Source organism: Rhinopithecus roxellana, chromosome 7 (assembly GCF_007565055.1).
Source record: "Rhinopithecus roxellana isolate Shanxi Qingling chromosome 7, ASM756505v1, whole genome shotgun sequence".
In the NCBI taxonomy this organism is placed as follows: domain Eukaryota; kingdom Metazoa; phylum Chordata; class Mammalia; order Primates; family Cercopithecidae; genus Rhinopithecus; species Rhinopithecus roxellana.
In genome coordinates, this window is record NC_044555.1 from 89,784,123 (window position 1) to 89,806,760 (window position 22,638).

The following is a 22,638-nucleotide window of genomic DNA, read 5'->3' on the forward strand; positions in this document are numbered from 1 at the left end:
ACAGAACCTTGAACCCTGCAGAGCCCACAGTTGCAAATTCAGGAAACATGAGTCCCCTGTGGGCCATTAGAAATGATGGTAATTGGAGGCCAGGTGCGGTGGCTCAAGCCTGTAATCGCAGCACTTTGGGAGGCTGAGGTGGGCAGATCACTTGAGGCCAGGAGTTCAAGAGTAGCCTGGCCAGAGTGGCAAAACCCCATCTCTACTAAAAATACAAAACTTAGCCAGGCATGGTGGCACGCGCTTGTAGTCCCAGCTACTCGGGAGGCTGAGGCATGAGAATCACTTGAACCCGGGAGGCGGAGGTTGCAGTGGGCCGAAATCACACCACTGCACTCCAGACCGGGTGACAGAGTGAGACTCTGTCTCAAAAAAAAAAAAAAAAAAAAAAAAAAAAAAATTCTCTTGCTGGCCTTGAAGAAGAAAGAAGTTATACAACTGCAAGAAAATGAATTCCGCCAACAACCAAATGAACTTAGAAGACAGACCCCAGCCCCAGCTGACACCTCGATTTCAGCCTTGGAGACCCTGAACAGGGGACTCGGCTAAGCTATGCCCAGACTCTTGACCCACAGAAACTCTAAGGTAATAAACATGTGTTGTTTATGCCACTAAATTTGTGTTAATTTGTTACCTAGCAATAGAACATGAATATAGTGCCTATATTTCATCCTGGAGGATGGTACCCCATGCTTGCAGAGTCTTGTCTCCAAGTTGGCACTTCAGTTACACCTTCAGCAGATCATTCAAATGCTCTGTTAGGATGGCTACTTGTGGAGGCTGTGGTATATGATATGAACGATGAATCCTATTTGTCAGGACCTGCTCCCACTCCTCCTTCATGATGAAGCAGGTCTCCTCAGATGCCATCTCGTGTGAGAATACAGGCCTGTGGATCAGGCATTCCAAAAACCCCAGGATAATCATGGTAAATGAGGCCCTACAGGTAGGAAAGGCAGTCATACTTAGAGAAAATACTGATTCCTGTGACAGCAAATCTCTGGCCCTTCTCAGGTGCAGTGGCTCATGCCTGTAATCAAGGCAGGTGGATCAGTTGAGGTCAGGAGTTCAAGACCAGCCTGGTCAACTGGTGAAACCCCATCTCTATAAAAATACAAAAATTAGCCGGTCATGGTAGCGTGTACCTGTAATCCCAGCTACTCAGGAGGATGAGACAGGAGAATCACTTGAACCCAGGAGGTGGAGGTTGCAGTGAAGCAAGATCGGGCCACTGTACTCCAGTCTGGGTGGTAGAGGAGATTCAGTCTCAATAAATAAATAAATAAATAAATAAATATTTTTTAAAAATCGCTGGCCCTTCTAAAGTAATATGGTCCAATGTCATCAACTTGCCAATTAGCTTGTGGGTCTCCTTGAAGAAGAGTGCCATGTCAGGGGACTTGGCACTGGTCTCTGATGGTAGGTTGGACATTCGAAGGTGGCAGTAACCACATGAACCTTCGTAAGTGGGAGTCCATGCTGTTGAGCCCAGGAGGCCTGAGAACCTGGGGAAGGCACTGGTGCAAGTCCCTGAAGCTATGAGTGTCCCTAAAGTCTAATTGCAAACACAGCAGGCATAACTGCACTCCCAGATACACTGAAGCCCTGTGCTTGGGGGCCAGTTGCCAAGTCAACATGCAGACTGCCAGTTCAGAAAAAGGACAGCAAATGAGCAATTAATGTAAATGTCTACTGGATTAAAAACCCAGTTAAAAACAATATTGCTGGCCGGGCGCAGTGGCTCACGCCTGTAATCCCAACAGTTTGGGAGGCCAAGGCGAGCGGATCACCTGAGGTCGGGAGTTCGAAATCAGCCTGACCAACATGGAGAAACCCCATCTCTACTAAAAATACAAAATTAGCTGGGTGTGGTGTCACATGCCTGTAATCCCAGCTACTCGGGAGGCTGAGGCAGGAGAATCACTTAAACCCGGGAGGCGGAGGTTGCGGTGAGCCAAGATCGCACCATTGCACTCCAGCCTGGGCAACAAGAGCAAAACTCGGTCTCAAAAAAATAAAAAATAAAAAAAATTGCTCCATATACAGTTGTGCCTAGTAGCTCAGGAGACTACCATCAAGTCCATTTTTAAAATGTGGTTTTCTCAGGCAGCCGCAGTAGCTGATGCTTGTAATTCCAGAACTTTGGGAGGCCTAGATGGATAGATCAGCTGAGGCCAGGTGGTCAAGACCAGCCTGGCCAACATGGCGAAACTCCGTCTCTACTAAAAATACAACAACAAAAAATTAGCCAGGCGTGGTGGCGCATGCCGGTGATCCCAGCTACTTGGGAGGCTGAGGCATGAAAACTGCTTGAACCTGGGAGGCGGAGGTTGCAGTGAGCCTAGATTGTGCCACTGCACTCCAACCTGGGCAACAGAGTGAGACTCCTTCTCAAAAAAAAGTAAAAAAGTGGTTTTCTGAAATGTCATGTAACATTACCTGATTATCTGACCCCGTACCGTCTATCATCATTTGATTGGGGGTGGAGGTGAGGAAAGAAGTGAGATCAAGACATGAAACAATTTTGCTGGACTCAGCTCAGTGATGATGCAAACTTTACATTTCAGAGCTCTGAGGGACCTGGAAAACTATCCTATTCCTTCTCTCCTCTCCTCATATACAAATGTTTTTGTAAATTTTTTTACAACTTTTTTAACAATGAGGCTGGGCATGGTGGCTCACACCTATAATCCCAACAATTTGGAAGGCCAAGGCGGGAGGATCACTTGAGCCCAAGAGTTCAAGACCAGCCTGGGCAGCATAATGAGACCTTGTCTCTACAAAAAATACAAAAATTAGCCAGGCATGGTGGCCCATGCCTGTGGTCCCAGCTACTTGAAAGGCTGAGACAGGAGGGTCACTTGAGCCCAGGAGGTCCAAGCTGCAGTGAACTGTGATAGCATTCCAGCCTGGGCGATAAAGCGAGACTGCATCTCAAAAACCAAACAAACAATGTTTTTAAGGAAAATATGACTTAGTGAACTTAAAAGACTTGCCTAAGGCCATAGTGGCAGAGCCAGAACTATAATCCAAGGCTCCTAAAAGCCAGCCAAGATATTTTTCAGCCCCCTACACCATCTCTCAAGGGCTATGAATATACACCACAGCAATTTGCATGGCTAAGCACATGTTCTGAGAAAAGAGAACATGTTTTCCAATTGGTAAATCAAGCTGCAACTTTTAGAAAAGAAAGATACAGTACAAAAAGAAAGAAAAAAGAATCAAACTTTTTACAATAATCAGTTAAGCAAGTTTTTTTATGATTTGAGGCAGAGATGAATCAGAAAATTCCACACTGCTCTCCCCTCTGACTCTGAGGGCTATTTTTACGGAAGTGACCTAAGATGCTTATAGTAATATAATAAGAGTCAAACGTTTCCTGGCAGCCAATCTAGAAAAAAGAATAGAATATTGGAATTGGCAACAACCCTATAAGAACAGGTTCAGACTGGGTGTGGTGGCTCACGCCTGTAATCCCAGCACTTTGGGAAGCCAAGGTGGGAGGATCACTGGATCTCAGGAGTTTGAGACCAGCCTGGGTAATATAGTGAGACCCTGTTTCTACAACACAAAATAAAATAAAATAGCCGGGTGTGGTGGTGCGTACCTGGGGTCCCAACTACTCGAAAGGCTGAGGTGGGAGGATCACTTGAGCCCAGAGGTTGAGGCTACAGTGCTCTGTGATCATACCACTGCATTCCAGCCTGGGCAACAGAGCGAGACTGTGTAAAAAAAAAAAAAAAAAAAAAACAGGTTCAGCAAATCTGCCCCATAAAGTAGAAATGCCTTTTTGTAACCCTTTTTCCAGAAGCTCCCCATTCTTGTTATTAAACATTTTTCTTTACGTGGAGCTAATATCTGCTTCCTGGAACTACCCCTGATATGACACAGAATAAGTCTAAGTCTAGTCCCACTTTCTTTCTTTCTTTTTTTTTTTTTTTTTTTTTGAGATGGAGTCTTGCTCTGTTGCCCAGGCTGGAGTGCAGTGGCGCGATCTCGGCTCACTGCAACCTCCGCCTCCCGAGTTCAAGCGATTCTCCTGGCTCAGCCTCCCGAGTAGCTGGGACTACAGGTGCATGCCACCATGCCCAGCTAATTTTTTGTATTTTCAGTAGAGATGGGGTTTCACCATGTTAGCCAAGATGGTCTCGATCTCCTGACCTTCTGATCCACCCGCCTCAGCCTCCCAAAGTGCTGGGATTACAGGCATGAGCCACCACGCCTGGCCTAGTCCCACTTTCTTGTACAAGCCTTCAAGTTTAAATCTTTGCCACTCCTTTCCTTCCATCTTCTTGAGTTCAGTTAAATATTGCCAGTTCCTTCAATGACACAGTGGTTTGCAGCCCTAAACCAGAGTAGTAGTCCTCCAAGGCTGTTTAAGGCACGTATTCTACAAACACAAATGCAGGATGCTGCCATATGCCATTCCATGTGCCTGGGGGAGGATGTCCACCCCGACATTGTAATGAGAAAAAATAACTCCGCTTCTCAGTCCAGACATTGGGTAAATGTTAGTAGATGTACAGAACAGGTGCATATTATTCCATACCCTCCCACCCCAATCCTCTATTCCATGATCATCTCAACTCCTTGCCTCTCATGGCACTTGGGAGATTGAGGATTGAGCAATCCCTGATTGTTACTGATGTCTGATGCCCAGCCTATAACTGATCTCACTACTTACTTCCCTTCACTTGTGACTAATTATAGAAGCAGTTATATCAAGCAGGGCCAGGGTCAGGACCAGGATGTGGCAAGTGAGGCATTTGCCTTGAATGCAAATTTGATTTTTCTAATATTCCATTGAAATATTATTTATCTTGATTATTGGGGGTTTTGCACCCCTTTAAATTCTGCACAGGTGAATGTCTCACTTGCCTCTTCCTAATCTCGGCCCTGATTCATGGTTGGATTGACCAGTGAGACCAAGAACCAAGAGCTTGGACTAACCAAGAGGTCAGAGCTCATTTTGAGTGATAGCCCTCCTATTCAGCTAGAAGACAGATTTATCTGATTTCCCTTACCCCTCCCACACACAAAGAAATTGTCAGATTTCATCAGAGCAGGGGCCATAGGTCCATATATCACCTCCCACCAGAGTGCCAGCCCCTGATGTACCTTTCTGTCCTGTTCCAGGGCTTAGATATCTAACTCGTGAACCACTAGGCAAGAAGAAGTCAGAATACAAGAAAAATACTGACGGTTGAAGGCACCAATATTGGAATCCTCCATTGCTGATGACTGGGTTAGTCCCAAGGCCTTTTGGTTAAAAGTAATGAATTTTTCAAGTGAAAGGTGATAGGGCTGGTTACATTTGGGGTCAGCAAAGTCATAAAGAATATCACCAGAAGCAACTCTTACTAGTTGGTTTGTTTTATTGTTGTCGTTGTTGTTTTGAGACGGAGTTTCACTCTTGTTGCCCAGGCTGCAGTGTGATGGCACAATCTCGGCTCACTGCAACCTCCGGCTCCTGAGTTCAAGTGATTCTCCTGCTTCAGCCTCCCAAGTAACTGGGATTACAGGCACCCACCACCACGCCCGGCTAACTTTTATATTTTTAGTAGAGATGGGGTTTTACCATATTGGCCAAGCTGGTCTTGAACTGCGGACCTCAAGTGTTTCACCTGCCTCAGCCTCCCGAAGTGCTGGGATTACAGGTATGAGCCACCGCGCACGCCCAGGCACTAGTTGGTATTTTTAAAAGGGGTTCCTATTGAATTTCTGTATTGTTGTTTAACATAATTAGTAAAAATCTGCCAGGGTAAAAATTACAGGATTGGGCCAGGCACAGTGGCTTATTCCTGTAATCCCAGCACTTTAGGGGGCCAAGACGGGTGGATCACTTGAGGTCAGGAGTTTGAGACCAGCCTGGCCAACAGGATGAAACCCCATCTCTACCAAAAATACAAAAATTAGCTGAGTGTGGTGGCACACGCCTGTAGTCCCAGCTACTTGGGAGGCTGAGACAGGAGAATTGCTTGAACCTGGGAGGCAGAGGTTGCAGTGAGCCAAGATTGTGCTACTGCACTCCAGACTAGGTGACAGAGCAAGATTCTGTCTAAAAAAAAAAAAAAACTGACCAAATAATAGTATGGATAGTATTGTTTATTGAGCACTAACTCCTTAAATAAGCACTAATCTTATTTAATACAACAACTGTATGAGGTCAGTACTACCATTTTATAGATAAGGAAATTGTGGTTTAGAGACATTAAGTAACTCTCCAAAAAGTCAAATGGCCAGCAATTGATAGCTAGCACACATCTACCAAATATTAGGTTGGTGCAAAAATAATTGCAGTTTTTGCCACTGAAAGTAATGACCAAACAAAAAAAAGTAATGGCTGTTATCGGATGTGTAGTTAGTTGTGTTCTTCTCCACCAGAGGGCGCAGTCCTGCACCCGAGACTTGCTGTGAAAAACTGATAATGAGGTAGATTTGAAAGTAGGCTCATGACCCCAGTCATTGATAACAGCAATCAGTGGTGGAATCAGGGGATTCTGAAGTCAGAGGACTCAAACTTGGAAATGAGAAATCATCTAGAAACCTAGATGATCACGGGGCCTCAAATTGGAATATTCAAGTTCCCTTTCATGTACGTATTCAGCATTTTCCAAGCCTTCAGACAATATTTCTCCCTTTTTGGTTTGTCGCCCCATGGGGACAAGTGTATTCTACATTTATTTTTACTCTGGTAAATTATAAAGTAATGAATGACAGATAGTTCTAACTTAATTGACAGGCTCCCCACCAACATTGCAAATAAAATGACTTGAAAATTATCATCTCAGAACCCTATGTCTGCATTTAATTTTCGTAATCTAGGACTCTTTTCTCTATCTAAAGCCAGTAAATAAGGAAACTTTATTTCCACTTCTTTACACTGTACTTTGGCAAAAATCGATTCTGGACTTCTTACTACTATTTCATTGTGTCCTTTCAGGTGGATGTGAGTCTGTCTCATTTATTGGTTACATCCTTACACATGTATCATTCTTACCCATCTCTTAGTCCAGTCTACCATGGAAACAGTAGGTGATGACAGGACAGTAATAAGCATGAAATTCAAAATCAGAATGGTGAGCTGATGCTGGAGCTACAGGGTCATTATTGTCTGCAACTGGAGTGGACCATTCCTGCTGTCTTGTCCTTGGTATGGCACTGAAATAAAGATACAGTAAGACTGAAAGTAAAGATTAGGAAAAAGGCTTATCAGGTAAATACTTACAAAAATAAAGGTGTATTGGCCGGGCACGGTGGCTCATGCCTGTAATCCCAGCACTTTGGGAGGCCAAGGCAGGCAGATCATGAGGTCAGGAATTCAAGACCAGCCTGGCCAACATAGTGAAACCCATCTCTATAAAAATACAAAAACGTTGCTGGGCGTGGTGACAGGCGCCTGTAATCCCAGCTACTCAGGGGCTGAGGCAGGAGAATCGCTTGAACCTGGGAGGCTGACGTTGCAGTGAGCTGGAATTGTGCCACTGTACTCCAGCTGGGTGACATAATATAAAAACTTTGAACTTGCTTGTACCCAATAACATAGTCTCAGTTTAAAATGCATTGATAAATTTGACTTTTTTTTTTTTTTTTGAGACAGGGTCTCACTCTTTTGCCCAGGTTGGAGTGCAGTGGCAGTATCACAGGTCACTGCATCCTCAACTTCCTGGATTCAAGGAATCCTCCCACCTCAGCCTGCTGAGTAGCTGGGACCACATGTGTGCACCACCACACCCAACTCATTTTTTAAATTTTTAGTAGAGACAGGGTCTGCCATGTTGCCCAGGCTGGTCTCAAACTCCTGGACTCAAGGGATCCTCCCACCTCAACCTCCCAAGTGCTGAGATTACAGGCATGAGCCACTGCACCTGGCCAAACTTGACTACTTTAAATTGAAAGACTTCCATATGACCAAAGACACTATTGACAAAAAAGTATCCTAGCCACAGATTCAGTACATGTCTGTAACAAAAATAACAAAAGGGGAGGGATTAGAATAATGAATTAAATAAAAGGGCTACTACAAATGAATAAGAAAAAGAAAAACAAATCAATCAAAAATGGACAAAAGTCAGCCCAGCGCGGTGGCTCACGTCTGTAATTCCAGCAGTTTGGGAGGCCAAAGTAGGCAGATCACCTGAGCTCAGGAGTTCAAGACCAGCCTGGTCAACATGGTGAAACCCCATCTCTACTAAAAATACAAAAAAATTAGCTGGGTGTGGTGGCGGGCACCTGTAATCCCAGCTGCTCGGGAGGCTGAGGCAGGAGAATCACTTGAGAGGCAGGGAGAATCACCTGGAAGGCAGAGGTTGTGGGGAGCTGAGATCATGCCATTACACTCCAGCCTGGGTAACAGAGTGAGACTCTGTCTCAAAGAAAAAAAGGACAAAAGTCATAAGTTAGAATTTTACAGAAGAAGAAAAATATATGGCCAATAAACGTATGAAAAGATCACTATCACATTAATCAAATTTAAACCATGATAAGATACCATTTCATACCCATCAGATAAGCAAAACCAAAAGGTCTGAAAATATCAACTATTGGTGATAACAGAGAGCACCAAGAATTCTCATTCACTGCTAGTGCAGGCTGTAAATTGGTATGATCACCTTGGAGAACAAGTTAGCACTATTTCACAAAGTTGAACACGTGTATACCCTGTGACCCAGCATTCCAGTCTTAGGTAAATACCCTATAAATTCTTGCTCCTGTACACAAGGACATACACAAGAATGTTGTTTCAAACAACATTGTTTGAAATGGCCAAAGAAAAGGAAAACAAGGTCAGGCGCAGTGGCTCATGCCTGTAATCCCAGCCCTTTGGGAGGCCAAGGCGGGTGGATTGCCTGAACTCAGGAGTTCGAAACCAGCCTGGGCAATATGGTGAAACCCCATCTCTACTAAAAATACAAACATTTAGCCGGGCGTGGTGGCAGGTGCCTGTAATCCCAGCTGCTTGGGAGGCTGAGGCAGGAGAATCAATTGAACCTAGGAGGTGAAGGTTACAGTAAGCTGAGATCACGCCACTGCACTCCATGCCTGGGCAACAGAGTGAGACTCCAGCAAGGAAGGAAGGAAGGAATGAAGGAAGGACAGAAGGAAGGAAGGGCTTGGATCACTTGGGCTCCAGTGATCCTCTTGCCACAGCCTCCTGAGTAGCTGGGACTACAGGCGCCTGCCACCATGCCCGGCTAATTTTTTTTGTATTTTTTAGTAGAGACAGGGTTTCAACGTGTTAGCCAGGATGGTCTCAATCTCCTGACCTCGTGATCCACCCGCCTCGGCCTCCCAGAGTGCTGTGATTACGCCCGGCCCTATTTTTGTTTTTAACCATGGCTTCAGAGACTAAGTATTGAAAGAAAGTTTGGGAAAATTTAGCAAGAAATAGGTTTCTGACATTTTTTTAAAAGAAAAAGAAAAAAAAAATAGAAAGTCTGGGAAATGGTTATGTCTGCTGTCCTGTCCAGATTCTAAGCATTTTAACTGCACAATTTCCCCCTATCTGGTATCTGTAAAATATCTATAAAAAGAACAAAGGTCCAGGTATGGTGGCTTACGCCTGTAATCTCAGCACTTTGGGAGGCCAAGGCAGGTGGATCGCTTGAGGTCAGGAGTTCGAGACCAGCCTGTCCAACATGGTGAAACCCTGTCTCTACTGAAAATACAAAAATTAGCCAGGCCTGGTGATGCATACCTGTAATTCTAGCTACTTGGGAGGTTGAAGCAGGAGAACTGCTTGAACCCGGGAGGCAGAGGTTACAGTGAGCCAAGATCGTGCCACTGCACTCCAGCCTGGGTGACAAAAATTGTGTGAATTGATATATTTTGTATCATGGCCTTTTGAACACTTTCTCCTACTTTCATCTTTTCTGTAAGCTTGCTTCTTTAAAAAAAACTGCAAGTGTAGATTATAGTTGAATGCTATTTAGGTCATGAATAAGTCCCACTTCTAAAGTGAGACAGACTTGTAAATAATTTATCCAGGTGATATGTTCTGGATTGAACCATGTTCACATGGTGTCTGGCCAGGCAGATAAAATGCTCCCAGGAAAGTGCAACGGGGTTTACAATACTGATTATCCATACTCTAATGATTTCTGATTCTATGACTATTGAGCCATACCTCATTGGTTGGCAAACAAGAATCATTACACATTTATTATTCGTGAGGAAGGTCAATGCTTCATGCCAAAGGTCAATGAATAAGATAATGGTCCTGTATATAAGGGCAGGATAAAACAACTTTAGGGCCCCATTAGGCCATTCGCAGCTGTTCTTCCTAACCCCAAAGTAGTTGGAATCCTTATATCGCCAGGTAGCCAGAAAGGAACAAACATTTAGAGGGTGCCTATTATATTCTAGGCACTCTACAAAGGGCTTTACAACATCATTTAGTATTTACAACCCTAGGAGGAGGAAGTCATTATTATTCACTTCATTTTACACATAATCACACTCAAATTCAAGTACCTTGTCTAAAATCACACAGCTGGTAACTGGCAGTACTGAGATTTGAATCTAAATGTGCCTGGCCAAAAACAACAACAACAAAAAAAACACTGCTTTTTCCGCCACACAAGTACACTTAGCTCCACCTTCCTAAAAGGACTTACTGAGTCAACTACTCTTTGGCGTCATGCCAAGGGCTGGCATTCTCTAAGTCACTCGCATGGATGGGAGAACCCATAATCCCTGTCTGAGGATAAGTGTGTATTCTATCTATGAGGGAAGAACATAAATGAAGAGATGTGGACCATTTTTTTAAAGTGAAGGCAAGTTTGGTTTTTTTTGTTTTTGTTTTTGTTTTGTTTTGTTTTTGAGACAGAGTCTCGCTCTGTCACCCAGGCTGGGGTACAGTGGCACAATCTCGGTTCACTGCAATCTCCACCTCCCGGATTCAAGCCATTCTCCTGCCTCAGCCCCCTGAGTAGCTGGGATTACAGGCATCCGCCACCACACCCAGCGAATTTTTGTATTTTTAGTAGAGATGGCATTTCACCATGTTGACCAGGCTGGTCTTGAACTCCTGACCTCAAGTGATCTGCCCACCTCCACCTCCCAAAATGTTGGGATTACAGGCGTGAGTCACCACACCCAGCTGGGAAAGCAAGTTTATTAGGAAAGTGAAGGAATACAGAATGGCTACTCCACAGGTAGAGCAGCCTGCAGACTATTTTGAAAGTATTGGGAAAGCTTTCACCTCAGAAAGAAACGATGGTATTGTGATGCCTCAGCTTTACCAAGTAGATTCACCAACCGTGAGATCTACCTCAATGATCATAGAATCAGGAATCATCCTCTCAGAGTCATTCTGAGATGATTCATCATAGAATTGGGAATCATCTCAGAATCATTATCAGAGTCTCAGATCATCACTATTATAATCCCTATTGCACTTTCCTTGAAGCGTTTTAGCTTCCTGACCGGACACCATCTGTTCCTGTGAGCAGAAAAATCCTATGATCTCTGCAATTCTCCTTCTGTGAAGAGGCCTGGATGGAGGCAGCTTCCTGTAGCCTCTCAGGGTGGCAGGGATCTCCTAGTATGTTGATTGTGTCACAGGATCCTTCTGGTGTTGCTTTTCCAGCTAGAAAGCTCTGTGACCAGTGGTGCCTTTGCCTGAGTTTTGATCAGGCTTGCTAGACTCGTTCCACCGACTTGGCCTGGCAAGCTGCGCTCAGCTCATGCTACCAGCCAGGATTCCACGCCTGTCAAGGGTGACCCAGGCACAGAGCGGTGAGGGTTGTGTAGGCGAGCGAATGCAAGGTCTGGTCACTGCGCACAGCCAGACACACCAGCTGCTGCAGCTGGGCGGGCAGCTCCAGGTGCCGGCAAAGGTGCCGGTTCCATGCAAGTCTGCAGCTGAATCTGATGAATCACAAGCGGCTTCTGCTGTGGGCACCTGTGTCTGGACAAGGAGAATGCAGTGGTGCCCGGAAGTTTGAAGATACCAGAAACCGCAGCGCCCCAAAGAGGGTGTCACAGCCCTGGCTCAGGGAGCCCCTAGGTCTGGGCTCCCTGAAGGGCCACAGCACTTCTCTCCTTCACATCACGCACAAGTCGGGGCAGGGGGGTGTGGGGGGAGGAGGGCGTGTTTCAGCCCTGTTTGTGTTACTGCTCTTTCAGGCCCGCCATTAAGTGGGTCCTGAGTTCTCGTCCCACATCCAGGAAGAATGAGGCACGCGGACAACTACAGGGTGAGCAAAGCGAAGAGGAGCCTTACTGAGTGACAGAACATCTCTCAGGAAACTTGAAGTGAGTAGCTCCTTTCCGCAGGCAGGTCGTCTTGATGAGTCGAGGAGACCTGAATTGGGTAGCTCCTTCCCACAGCTGGTAGTCCCAGGGTCTGTGTGACTGGCTAGGCGCAGAAGGAAGTGCATGCTGATTGGTCCATGGGTGGCCATGGGCTGACCCAGAAAAATCACCCTAAGTTCTCACTCTGGGCCACAGACTTCACCCACGACTGACAGCCTAGCTCCCGGGCTTCAGGCCTCCCTGACTTGAAGGTGGGGCTTCAACCCACCCCTTTCCACCCAGGAGCCTGTCTGCCTCCTGCCACCATCAATCATGTCGTCCACGGCGCCCAGGCTGTTTCTGCAGAGGACTGCCGGCAGGCCCGCACCGAGCTGCCCTCAGAGTCTCCTGCCCCACGCCGCCAGCCTCCCTCCTGTGCTTGTCAGTGCCCAAAGTCTGGAGGGGGCCAGGTGGCAGGGGGCTGGCATGTCGGCAGCGCCCCAGGCGCAGGCACACCCAGCTGGGTCTAGACAGCTCTTGGGCTCAGCCACAGCTTTGCCCTGCCCCAGAGTGGGCTCCAGGAGCAAGGAGAGGCCAGGCAGCGGGAGCAGACACTTCCAAGCCTTGAGGGGCAGGGGGCTTCCTGGCCCGCGAGAGCACAGGGACGTCCAGGTCTGCAGCTGTGGCTGGGAGGTTGCAGCTGTGCGGCTGCAGTTGTGCCTGAAAGCATGGGGCTCCCACCCAGTCAACTCAGAAGGCGGTGGGGCTCCGGCCAGCTCCACGGAGCACGCAGCCCTCACCTTGCCTCCCCCACTACAGCTGGCATCTTTGCAGTAGCCGCTCCAGACAGGCTGCTGCTGCCATCAATTGTTACTTGTCTTAAACTGTAGGTATTCCTAACCCATATTGCAGAGCTCTATTTATCAGTCCTATTCTTGTGATTGGGAACAGGGATGCAAAGCAGAGGAGAAAGGCCTAGGAAGAGGAAGAGGTTGAGGAGACTGGAACTGTCAAGAGCACTCCCTGTTGTCATTAAAACAAGACGTGTGCTAGTGAAACTTAATTTGTGAGAAGTGGACTCAAGTGTTTTGATTGTTTACAGATTTTTGCCCAAGTTCCAGCCCTTGGAGAATATTTCATACAACATCTGTTTTTTTAGAGAGGATTTTTTTTGTTTTTTTTTTGAGACGGAATCTCGCTCTGTCGTGCAGGCTGGAGTGCTATGGTGCGATCTCGGCTCACTACAACCTCCACCTCCTGGGTTCAAGCGATTCTCCTGCCTCAGCCTCCCGAGTAGCTGGGACTACAGGCGCATGCTACGACGCCAGCTAAATTTTTTTGTGTTTTTAATAGAGATGGGGTTTCACCATGTTGGCCATGACGGTCTCAAGCTCTTGACCTTGTGATCCACCCGCCTCGGCCTCCCAAAGTGCTGGGATTACAGGCGTGAGCCACCGCACCCGGCCACGTCTGTTTTTTTATTTACCATTTCTGCCAGAAAATCTATGAGGGTCATAATTGCACAGTGGTACAGTAAAAGATTTCTTGACTTCAAAGTCAGTAAACTAGCCAGGCGTGGTGTCTCACACCTGTAATCCCAACACTTTGGCAGGCAGAGACAAGGCAGATCACTTGAGGTCAGGAGTTTGGGACCAGCCTGGCCAACATGGTGAAACCTCGTCTCTACTAAACATACAAAAAATTAGCTGGGGATGGTGGCATGTGCCTGTAATCCCAGCTACTAAGGAGACTGAGGCAGGAGAATGGCTTGAACCCGAGAGACAGAGGTTGCAGTGAGCTGAGATCGTGCCACCGTACTCCAGCCTGGCCGACAGAGCAAGACTCCATCTCAAAAAAAAAAAAAAAAAAAAGGTCAGTAAATCTCAGCTGTACTTCTGATTCTCTTTCTTTTTTAATGAGGTTTCTTTTCTCTTGCCCAGGCTGGAGTGCAACGGCGCGATCTCAGCTCACCTCAACCTCCACGTTCCGAGTTCAAGCAATTCTTCTACCTCAGCCTCCCAAGTAGCTGGGATTACAGGCATGTGCCACCACGTCCAGCTAATTTTTTGTAATTTTAGTAGAGACGGGGTTTTTCCACATTGGTCAGGCTGGTCTCGAACTCCCGACCTCAGGTGATCCATCAGCCTCGGCCTCCCAACATGCTGGGTTTACAGGCACGAGCCACCGCACCTGGCCTTTTTAATGAGGTTTCTAGTCAACTATCTGTCACTTTCTAGCTGGGTGACCTGGGACATGTACTTTACCTCCTCTGGGCTTCAGTTTTCTTAACTTTTAGATGAGGGATTGGGACTACAGAATTACTTTCTATGCTTCTAAGATGACAGAAATCTCAACAGCAGAGGATGTAGGGCTTTGAAGAAAACCTTTATACTTCCAGATCATATTCATCCAGATGAGTTTTATTTAAATGGCTGGTTTTATTCCCAGTTTTCCCTGAAGCTCTAGAATGGAAATGTACAATTAATCTCTCCTTTTCAGAGTACAACAAATATTTTCTAATTTAATAGACTCCAGATGAGAAAGTAGGACATAATTAAACAATAAGTAACCATACATGGTAATTAAGACTAAATGAGGCCAGGACCGGGCGTGGTGGCTCACACCTGTAATCCCAGCACTTTGGGATGCCGAGGCGGGAGGATCACTTGGGGTCAGCAGTTCGTGACCATACTGGCCAACTTAGTGAAACCCTGTCTCTACTAAAAGTACAAAAATTAGCCAGGTGTGGTGGCGTGCGCCTGTAATTCCAGCCACTCAGGAAGCTGAGGCAGGAGAATCACTTGAACCCAGGAGGCGGAGGTTGCAGTGAGCCGAGATCGCGCCACTGCACCCTAGCCTGGGTGACAGAGCAAGACTCCATCTCAAAAAAAAAAAAAAAACTAAATGAAATCACATTTGTAAAATGCCAAACAAGGAATACCACTCACAGTAGGCACAAAGAAATGGAAGAAATGCTGGTTGCATATTTTGTTTTCCCTCTGCTGTAGTACCCCATATAATTAATCTTATAAGGAGACCCTAAAATGTACTACACTTCTCTCAGTCCTATGGTCCTGGGCCCCCTTTTGATCTTTCTGCACCCTTCCCCTACCTCATCATCCTCCCAAAAGGAATGAGTCACCCCAACATCCTCCACCTCCAGAATGAGTTTTCAGGTAATAACCTCTGTTGTTGCCAGCAGACAGACTATGCCAAACATTCACTCGCACCAGGGCCAGAACATGGGTCTGTTCCTTGTTCCTCAGGCCAGAGGCTGCTTGGGTGCAGTGTACTCTCACATTTCCTTCTTTGAAGCATCCTCTATTTTCCTGGATTCACTGTTAACATTTAATTGCCGGTTGACAAATGGTACAAAGGTTGGTAAGCTGAATTTTAAACTTTAAAATCTGCATGTACCCAGAGGCCACAGAGAAAAGAGGGGGTGCCTTATGCTTTGTGCACTAACAGGCAATTATTTACTATGATCTTCTTACTGAGTAACCTCTATACCTAGATTCAAAGAGCTGATACTTTTTTTTTTTTTTTTTTTTTTTGAGATGGAGTCTCACTCTGTCACCTAGGTTGGAATGCAGTGGCAAGATCTCGGCTCACTGCAACCTCCACCTCCTGAGTTCAAGCAATTCTCCTGCCTCAGCCTCCCAAGTAGCTAGGATTACAGGTACCTGCTACCATGCTCAGCTAAATTTTGGTGTTTTGTTTTGTTTTTTTGAGACGGAGTCTCACTCTGTCACCCAGGCTGGAGAGCCATGGCACAATCTCGGCTCACTGCAAGCTCTTCCTCCCAAGTTGAAGTGATTATCCTGTCTCAGCCTCCCTGGTAGCTGGGATTACAGGCGTGCACCACCACACCCGGCTAAATTTTGTGTTTATAGTAGATACGGGTTTCGCCATGTTGGCCAGGCTGGTCTCGAACTCACCTCAAGTGATCCACCCACCTGGGCCTCTCAAAGTGCTGGGATTACAGGCATGAGCCAAAGCGCCCACCCAAGAGCTAATACTTTAGGAGGCCTAAGGATGGTTGACTGCACTTTTCAGATATCCTAAGTGTTTATAAGGAGTTAAAGGCTTGATCTCTGAGGTGAGTGATAGGCAGTAGTCTTCCTTTTAGACACAGTCTCAGGAGGGGAGAGAGGAAGGGCTGCCCGGAGGAGGCAGTTCACACAGAATGGGTTACAAATCGTGTATCTGCCCCTCAGTTCTAATTGTACCTGTCCTTTTTCTCCAGAAGGCTGGATCCTTTCCGACCAGAACCAGTACCTTAAGGGCTTGTAATACTGAATTGTGAGTCCCCAGAGGGCAAGTACTATGCCGTATTTATTTTGACACTCCCTAAGCACAATGCTTGGCAGGAAACAGACCTTAATAAGTTTTGACTAGGCCAGGCGTAGTGGTTCATGCCTGTAATCCCAGCATTTTGGGGGGCTAAGGTGGGCGGATCACGTGAGGCCAGGAGTTTGAGGAACATCCTGGCCAACACAGAGAAATCCTGTCTCGGCCGGGTGCGGTGACTCACGCCTGTAATCCCAGCACTTTGGGAGGCCAAAGCGGGTGGATCACCTGAGGTCAGGAGTTTGTGACCAGCCTGGCCAACATGGTGAAACCCCGTCTCTACTAAAAATACAAAAAATTAGCCAGGCATGGTGGCAGGCGCCTGTAATCCCAGCTACTCGGGCAGCTGAGGCAGCAGAATCGCTTGAACCCGGGAGGTGGAGGTTGCAGTGAGCCAAGATCACGCCACTGCACTCCAGCCTGGGCAACAAGAGCGAAACTCTGTCTCAAAAAAAAAAAAAAAAGAAATCCTGTCTCTACCAAAAAATACAAAAATTATCCAGGTGTGGTAGCACATGCCTATAGACCCAGCTATTCAGGAGGCTGAGGCAGGAGACCTGCTTGAACCCAGGAGGCAGAGGTTGCAGTAAGCCAAGATCTGTATCACTGCACTCCAGCCTGGGCGACAGAGTGAGAGCCCTGTCTCAAAAAGAAAAAAAGTACTGGTTAAAGGTTGAATAAAAAGTAGGCTTTTATTGCCCTTTAAATGTTTGGCATCAGTTCTGGGAGCCAGGAAAAATAAATAAATAAATAATAAATAAATAAATAAATAAATGTGTGGTTGAGAGACTCCATGGTGGCCTTCATGATCCTGCCTCCTGGTGTTCATGCCTTTGTGTAATACCTTCCCCTCGAGTGGTGATAGGACCTGTGACTTGATTTTAACCAATATGGTATGTGATAGGATGTTACTCCCATGATTATGTTACATGATGTAAGATTCTCTCTTGGCCGGAAACAAAAGCAAAAAATAGACAAGTGGGACTACATCAAACTTAAAAACTTTTGTGCAGCTGGGCGCAGTGGCTCACACCTGTAATCCCAGCATTTTGGGAGGCCGAGGTAGGTGGATCACCTGAGGTCAGGAGTTGGAGACCAACCTGCCAACATGGTGAAACCCTGTCTGTACTAAAAATACAAAAAGTTAGCCAGGCGGGTCCCTGTAATCCCAGCTACTCGGGAGGCTGAGGCAGGAGAATCGCTTGAACGTGGGAGTTGGAGGTTGCAGTGAGCCGAGATCATGCCATTGCACTCCAGCCTGGGCAACGAGTGAAACTCTTGAAAATTCATGAAGGGAGGAAAATACTCAATGAAGGGAGTACAGCATAACCAGCCCAGAGAAAGAAACCAGAAAGTTCAGTGCTTCAGTTTCCTCATCTGTGAAATGTATCAAGGAGCCAGACCTGAGCCCCTCTGGGGCAGAGACTATTATTTTCACTCTTATGGCTCCAGCATCTAGCAGAGTGTCTCTCACAGAGTCGCACTTGATAAAGCACTTTTTTTGTTGTTGGTGTTGTTTGGTTTTGGCATAGGATCTCACTCTGTTGTCCAGGCTGGAGTGCAGTGGCGTGATCTCAGCTCACTGCAACCTCCACCCCCTGGGTTCAAGGGATTCTCATGTCTCAGCCTTCTGAGTACCTGGGATTACAGACACACACCACCACACCTGGCTAATTTTTGTATTTTAAGTAGAGACGGGGTTTCGCCATGTTGACCAGGCTGATCTTGAACTCCTGACCTCAAGTGATCCGCCCGCCTCGGCCTCCCAAAGTGCTGGGATTACAAGTGTGAGCCACCGCGCCCAGCTGATAATGTGTGTTTTGACCTGACCTTGGTGGCATATGGAGAAGATGGTTTGGGACTTGTTTATCCAGGAATAAAGCTCATGTTAGCAAGCAGTGAATCTCCCTCAGTGATTTGGGCTCAGCTTGGAACCATCCTGAGAGGCACATTATTTCTTGCAGAGTGCGCAATTGGGGTCCTCTGAAAATGAAACCAAAAGGGAACTCTTGCTTATGCCACCTGCTTCTGCTGAGGGACACACAGCTCTAGTCGCCTCCAGCACAAGATTCATGTGGGGTGGTAGTAATAGTGACACTGCCAGGTCACTCAGGGAAATCTCCCACCAGGAGATTAGCAACTGGGCCATTGATACAGTGGTACCTGGCCACATGAGTGCCTGTAATTAAAATGACATTTTAATTAGGATTTAGGTATATGATAAAGTGAAACAGAAAGACAAATAAACATGTTTTCCTTTAATTCTTTGGAAATTTTCTTAGCCTCTTATAAAGGGTTTAGTATGAAACTAAAAAATTCAATTTGGATAACTTAGTTTCTTTTTCTCTAATTTAGTTTCACTTCTCTTTACACAAATGTCACTTCCTCTCTGTAGCATTCCAGGCCACTATGCTGCCTCGTCACCAAGACTTCTCTAGCACTCCATCCTGGCAGAATTAATTTTTTGCTGCTTCCTGTAGATCATGTGGTATGTTATTCACTGAAGCAGTTATCACAATGTATTTGATTACATTTCTGTTTTTTCTCTCTAGGTGGCAAATTCTCGGAAGTCAGGAACTCTCCGTGTTTGATCTTTGTGGTCTCAGGACCCAGCATGATACCTGATATATAGTAGGTGCTCAATAAATGAATTAAATGGAATTGAATTAGCATATTGGCTTTACTGATTATTTTGTTGTTTTAGTCCCCTTCCCTCTTTACTGATTATTTTCTCTCTTTTTTTTTTTTTTTTTTTGAGACTGAGTCTCATTTGCTCTGTCACCCAGGCTGGAGTGCAGTGGGGCAATCTCAGCTCACTGCAACCTCCGCCTCTTGGCTTCAAGAGATTCTTGTGCCTCAGCCTCCCAAGCAGGTGAGATTACAGGCATGCGCCACTACACCTGGCTAATTTTTGGTGGAGACGAGTTTTCACCATGTTGGCCAGGCTGGTCTCAAACCCCTGACCTTAAGTGATCTGCCCAACTCAGCCTCCCAAAGTGCTGGGATTACAGGCATGAGCCACTGCACCTGGCCTGATTATTTTCAAATAATTGAAGATAGAGTGCATCAGAAAATTTTCTATATTCGTTACCTTTACTTTCTGTTGCTCAGATTATATATCTTTACTTTCTGTTGCTCAGACTATATGAGCCTCTTGGCCAAATAAAAGCCATTTATAGAACTGGTTTGCAGATGATTCTGAAAAGAGGCTGAGAGGAGAGGGATTAGGGAGGAGAAAAACTCCTTGTGGGATAGGGTCAGAATTCAAAGAGAAAATGGAGAATTAAAGACAAATTCGACTGAATTCTAATAAGATCAGGTGTAGAATCGTAAACCTGAGGACAATCTAGGTATATAAACCCAAGACGTGAACCAGGCATGGTGGCCCACACCTATAATCCCAGCACTTTGGGAGGCCAAGGTAGGAGGAACACTTGAGCCCAGGAATTCGAAACCAGCTTGGGCAACATAATGAGACCCCATCTCTTCAAAAAGTAAAACATTAGCTGGGTATGGTGGCAGATACTTTTTTTTTTTTTTGAGACAAAGTCTCGCTGTGTCACCAGGCTAGAGCGCAGTGGCATAGTCTCAGCTCACTGTAACCTCCGTCTCCCAGGTTCAAGCTATTCTCCTGCCTCAGCCTCCCGGGACAACAGGCATGCACCACCACACCTGGCTAATTTTTGTATTTTTAGTAGAGATGGGGTTTCACCATGTTGGCCAGGTTGGTCTCAATCTCTTGACCTTGTGATCTGCCCGCCTTGGCCTCCTAAAGTGCTGGGATTACAGGTGTGAGCCACCGTGCCCGGCCACGTGGCACATACTTATAGTCTCAGCTACATGGGAGGCTGAGTTGAGAGGATTGTTTGAGTCCAGGAGTTTGAGGCTGCAGTGAGCTATGATCGCACCTCTGCACTCCAGCCTTGGAGACAGAGTGACACCCTGACTCAAAAAAAAAAAAAAAAAAAAAAAAAAAAGGAATAAACCCAAGATGTGCAGGAGTGGCATTTCAGAAGCTAAGTTCTAGGAGTAGTGTGATCTTCCTACCTCAGCCTCCCAAGTAGCTGGTACTACAGGTATGTACCACAATGTCCAGCTAACTTTTGTATTTTTTGTAGAGGTGGGGTTTTGCCATGTTGCCCAGGCTGGTCTCAAACTCCTGGGCTCAAGCAATCCACCCGACTCGACCTCCCAAAGTGCTGGGATTATAGGCATGAGCCATAGCGCCCACCCAAGAGCTGATACTTTAGGAGGCCTAAGGATGGTTGACTGCACTTTTCAGATATCCTAAGTGTTTATAAGGAGTTAAAGGCTTGATCTCTGAGGTGAGTGATAGGCAGTAGTCTTCCTTTTAGACACAGTCTCAGGAGGGGAGAGAGGAAGGGCTGCCCGGAGGAGGCAGTTCACACAGAATGGGTTACAAATCGTGTATCTGCCCCTCAGTTCTAATTGTACCTGTCCTTTTTCTCCAGAAGGCTGGATCCTTTCCGACCAGAACCAGTACCTTAAGGGCTTGTAATATTGAATTGTGAGTCCCTAGAGGGCAGGTACTATGCCGTATTTATTTTGACACTCCCTAAGCACGATGCTTGGTAGGAAACAGACCTTAAGTTTTGGCTAGGCGTGGCTCATTCCTGTAATCCCAGCACTTTGGGAGGCCAAGGTGGGCGGATCACCTGAGGTCAGGAGTTCAAGACCAGCCTGGCCAACATGGTGAAACCCCATCTCTACTAATATACAAAAACTAGCCAGGCATGATGGCATGCGCCTGTAATCCTAGCTACTCGGGAGGCTGCGGCAGGAGAATTGCTTCAGCCTGGGAGGCAGAGGTTGCAGTGAGCTGAGATTGCACCACTGCACTCTAGACTGGGCGACAGAGCTAGACTCAGTCTCCAAAAAAAAAAAAAAAAAACCCCAAAACAACAAATAACACAATTTAAAAATGGATGAAGGAGGCTGGGCACAGTGGCTCATGACTATAATCCCAGCACTTTGGGAGGCTGAGGCAGGTGGATCACTTGAGGCCAGAAGTTTGAGACCAGCCTGGCCAACATAGCTAAACCCCCTTCTTTATTAAAAATACAAAAAATTAGCCAGGCATTGTGGCACGCACCTATAATTCCAGCTACTTTGGGAGGCTGAGGTAGGAGAATTGCTTGTACCTGGGAGGCAGAGGCTGCAGTGAGCCAAGATCGCACCACTGCACTCCAGACAGAGCAAGACCCTGTCTCCAAAAAGAAAAAAAAAAAAAATAGATGAAGGACTTAAATAGACATATCTCCAAAAAAGGTATAAACAAACAATAAGCATATAAAAAGACATTCAGCATCACTAATCATCAGAGAAATGCAAATTAAAACCACAATATCGCCTCACATCTATTTTAACTGTCACTATTTTTTGAAAGGTGGCCAGGTGTGGTGGCTCAAGCCTGTAATCTCAGTATTTTGGGAGGCCTATGTAGGAGGATTACTTGAGCCTAGGAGTTCAAGACCAGCCTGGCCAAGATAGTGAGACCCCATCTCTACATAAAAATACTTTTAAATTTTTTTAAATTAAAGAAAGGCTAGGCGTGGTAGCTCACACCTGTAATTCCAGTGCTTTGGAAGGCTGAAGTGGGAGGATTGCTTGACCCCTGGACTTCAGGGTTCAATGAGCTAGGATCATGCCACTGCACTCCATCCAGCCTGGATGACAAACAAAGACCTTGTCACTTTAAAAAATAATAATAAAAAATAAGCAGAAAACAAAATGACAACTGTTGGTGTAGATGTAGAGAAATTGGAACCTTTACACACTGTTGGGAATGTGAAACAGTGCGGCTGCTATGAAAAACAGTAGGGAGATTCCTCAAAAAGTTAAAAATTTAAGTAACATGATCCAGCAATCCCACTTCTGGGTATATATCCAAAAAAAAAATGAAAATAGGGCCAGGCGCGGAGGCTCGCACTTGTAATCCCAGCACTTGGGGAGGCCGAGGCGGGCAGATCACGTGAGGTCAGGCGTTGCAGACCAGCCTGGCCAATGTGGTGAAACCCCATCTCTACTAAA

At 46.1% G+C, this 22,638-nt stretch overlaps 1 protein-coding gene across 1 annotated transcript in view; it reads right to left on the reverse strand.

Moving 5' to 3' along the window:
* Positions 1-22,638, reverse strand: part of ACOT9 (acyl-CoA thioesterase 9) — a 77,443-nt gene that overhangs the window by 48,295 nt on the left and 6,510 nt on the right. Inside the window, exon 2 of the mRNA XM_030933953.1 lies at positions 7,001-7,161. The gene's annotated coding sequence lies outside the window, so the exon portion shown is untranslated. The remainder of the gene's footprint in view (positions 1-7,000; positions 7,162-22,638) is intronic.